The sequence below is a fragment of the Salvia miltiorrhiza genome, chromosome 5 (assembly GCF_028751815.1).
Source record: "Salvia miltiorrhiza cultivar Shanhuang (shh) chromosome 5, IMPLAD_Smil_shh, whole genome shotgun sequence".
In the NCBI taxonomy this organism is placed as follows: Eukaryota; Viridiplantae; Streptophyta; class Magnoliopsida; order Lamiales; family Lamiaceae; genus Salvia; species Salvia miltiorrhiza.
Window position 1 is genome coordinate 43,951,076 of NC_080391.1, and position 3,951 is coordinate 43,955,026.

Here is a 3,951-nt window from a genome sequence, read left to right on the forward strand (position 1 = left end):
TCTCAGAAGTTCGTGAGAAGATTCGAGAGGAGTGTGAGTACAAAGATGCAGAAGAGGAAGACGCCAGTGGGAAGAGAGATGAGGAGGGAGACGGAGAAGATGAAGAGGCTTGGAGATGGAGAAGATGAGGGTTGATGAGGAGAAGAGGAGTGTGGATGCGGGGAAGAGGAGTGTTTGTGAGGAGAAGGAGGGTGGGGAAAAGGTAGGTATGCACAACTCTTTGGAGATATTCATGTAAAGTGGCCATGCATACGGACCTTAAAGGGAAGAGGATGGGCTTAAGATGGAGAGAGAGAGAGGACTAGGTTGGAGAAAGAGGGAGAGTACGAGAGAGAGGTGTGAGAGGGAAAAATTGAATCAGTGACAGTCGTGAGGACTAAACCACACATAAGCCAAATGTCAACATGTGTGGGTAAAACTTTGTAAAGAAAGGGTATTATCCACACATATGTATATGTGTGGGTAAATCACCAAACATTTACCTACACATATATATGTCACGAATAATACATTTTATGTGTGGGAAAAGATATTTATGACATACTGCAGCGATGATGTGGAAATGACATGGCATTTATACGTGGCAAATTTTATGTGTGGGTAAATCATCAAATATTTACCTACATATATATGTCACTAAAAGTATATTTATATGTGTGGAGAAAAATATTTTTTTTGTAATTGAATTTTAGAAAAAAATATTACTATTTTCAAATATTATATTTTATTAGTCAACTATAATATAATCATAATCATAATTACAATCAAAAATAAAAAATTAAATATAATACTCAACACATTAAATATAACAAGAATATCATACAAAACATTTACATAAAAAATATTCAACAAAATCAAAGTATATGTGCGAAATGACTAACTACATATAATTATAAATATCTAAATAACTAAGCACTTAATCTACAACTCGCGATTAATCTAGGACTGATAATTTTTCTTCGAGCTCTTGATCAAAAGCAATTCCATTGTACATTAGAATAGTTGAACATTGGTTAACCATCATGATAACTTTTTCAATTACTCCTGTCAAGATAAGAGAAACACAATACTCCCTCCGTCCACGAAATGAGTACCCATATTTCCTTTTTCGTCCGTCCACGAAATGAGTACCCATTTCCCTTTTTGGCAAGTGTACCCCACACATCTCTTTAATTAATACACTCAAAAAGTGGGACCCTTAAACTATTCACACTACACTCCATACATTTCTTAAAACCCGTGCCGTCCACAAATGGGTACTCATTTCGTGGACGGAGGGAGTATTAGTCAATATACACAATTTAACATATTGTAAAGTACATATAACAAAGTTAAAATAACCTAAAAAATATAATTGCTCCAATTGTTAGTTTAATCCATTAAGTGATTTCAGTTTTTAAAAGAATCAATTCTCAAGCTAGAAGAAGCAAGAGTGAGTTCGAGTGGATAAAACAAAGTTGCTGGGCTATAAATTATTTCCCTAACTAGATTTAAAAAAATCACTTCTTTATGTGAGAACAACATTTATATTGAGTGAAATACATATACATTAGTTTCGTGCCTTATGATTTTTAGACCTTAAGAAGAACATCAGAAAGTTTGGTCCAGAAGTTAAGATATTAAGCTTAGTGATTCTTACTATTAAGCTATCAGACATTAAAAGAAATCAGAGATACAAACCTTGATAGATATGACAAAGTGGCCACCAGCTTTTAGGAAATATGATGCATTTAAAGCCAAATTTCTTTCCTGTAGGGGATGAATAAATCAAATACTTCAAAGTCGAAAAATGACTTGATATCATATTTATTCAAAATCCCTCAAACCATTTGATGCATCAATTGGTAAAGTTTGCTAGCTAAACAAACAAACAAAACAACCAACAATAGTTCGACGCAATTTACATTTAATGAAGCCACATCTTAATTTACCAATATTTTTACACTACATATTTCTACACAATTGACAAAGTGATAAGCTGACACTCCTACAAAGCTGAAAACATGAGCCATTTCCTATAGTTGCAAGAATAGTCAGCAACAATCCCTCCAATAATAGTTCTTCACCAGTTAGTTAAACATATTTTTGTTTCTATCAGCATATATAAAGGAAGATAAAGCAAGATCTGTCAACGCCAATTCAATCTAATTACATAAATCAAATCTTATTTGAGAGATGACATTTTACTTGAAATTAATGTGTGAGAATGCAAAGAAGCAGAAGAAGTTCCAAACCAGTGCTCACCTTGTCTTCTTCCCCCAAAGAAGCCGGAATGGATGAAGCTCAGAGACAGTTTCCAAATGCTGCTCCAATTGCTATTGCAGGCTAGTTTCACTGCATATATATATAATGCAAGTATTATAACTTGAGCTTGAATTCTAAGTGGAGAGAGAGAGGGGAGGGGAGAAAGAGATAACTGACTCCATGGTGAGAAAAAGCCTCAGAAGATCATCCCCTTCTACGACTCAAATCTACCACAATCAAGAAAACATTGATCAAACAATTAACAATAATACTACTAAAAAATACAATGACCCAGATCTAGGGTAGGAGCCTCTCCGCCGCAACGCCGTCTCCCACAATGCCCCTGGATCGCCGAAATCCACCACCAGGTCGCCGCCCCCCTCCACTTCCTCCAACCTCAACTTCAACGGCACCTCATCGCCTATCCTCCTCGCGCTGTCGTCTCCCGATAAACAACCCATGAAAGGAAAAATTAGAGCTTTGTTTGGAGTATTTGGAGAGGGATATGGGGATCGCTTGGAGTAACTGCCGAATATGTGGAGGGTTTTAGCATCTGGCGGTAAAATGAAAACGTTTTGTGAAGATTAGCGGTAAAATAAAATGTTTTCTAATTTTTGTGGGTAAATGTTTGTTTTAGACTTTTAGTTTTCAATAATTTTATATAATTGCATTTTCTGGCAACAATTATCATATTTTGTATATTGCTTTATTATATATAACTTTCATAAAAAAGTATAATTATTAACTAATATAACATATTTAAATTTTTAACCAATTATTCATGGAAAAGTATAATTAATAATTTTTCATGAGTGTAAATTTATATACGTATATCATTTCATTTCATCTTTACGAAATTAATTTTAATTATGATTGAGAAACTTGTCCGACAATTTTAATTTCAATACTTGAATTACTTATTCTAGATTTTGAATCTAACATCTTAAATTAAATTTATGATGTAGCTAATGATCGTTATTAATTTGCCACATCAGCGTAATTGTATTTATATTAAGAATTAAACAAAAAATAAAAATAAAAATAAATGTGACTAAATCTTTTTACCCACACATAATTAAATGTCTTTAACTATTTAAAATCATCTACTCAATTTACGTACACATATTCAATTATGTGTGGGTGTATTGCCACACATTATTATGTGCCACAAATTATGTGTGGCTAAAATTTCCACGTCAGCATAAAATATATTAAGAGTTAAACGAAAAATAAAAATAAAAAATAAATGTGACTAAATCTTTTTACCTACACATAATTAAATGTCATTAATTATTTAAAACTGTTAAATGAATTTACCTACACATATTTAATTATGTGTGGCTATACTGCCACACATAATAATGTGTCACAAATTATGTGTGGCTAAAACCCTTAATTTCTTGTAGTGACTATCGATTTTTCGGCACGAGGTCTTAGTTGAAAAGACCATGTATGGCTGGGGATGCCGGCAGACAAGGAGAGAGAGCTCGTTGTTGTTGCATGCCATGGAGGTGAGCAAGATATGTGAGATGAGCCTGATGACCTCCTGAAGCTTAGAAGCTTCTTGGCACCTGGCATTAGGATGGAAGACACTCTTGTCGCTGGATATAAGTGAGGGTAGAAATAAGCTTGACGTCGGAGAAACGTTGAGATCCAGTGGAATGGTCCTGTGTAGATCAAGTGTGTGAGCGTCATTCTCTCACTCCA

At 34.1% G+C, this 3,951-nt stretch overlaps 1 long non-coding RNA gene across 1 annotated transcript; it reads right to left on the minus strand.

Moving 5' to 3' along the window:
* Positions 1–771: 771 nt before the first annotated feature.
* Positions 772–2,801, minus strand: LOC131024685 (uncharacterized). The gene is made up of 4 exons (XR_009101976.1): positions 2,422–2,801; positions 2,245–2,334; positions 1,681–1,749; positions 772–1,044 (listed from the first exon to the last, which is right to left on the minus strand). It is a non-coding gene; the product is annotated as an uncharacterized LOC131024685 (long non-coding RNA).
* Between the last annotated feature and the right edge of the window lie 1,150 nt (positions 2,802–3,951).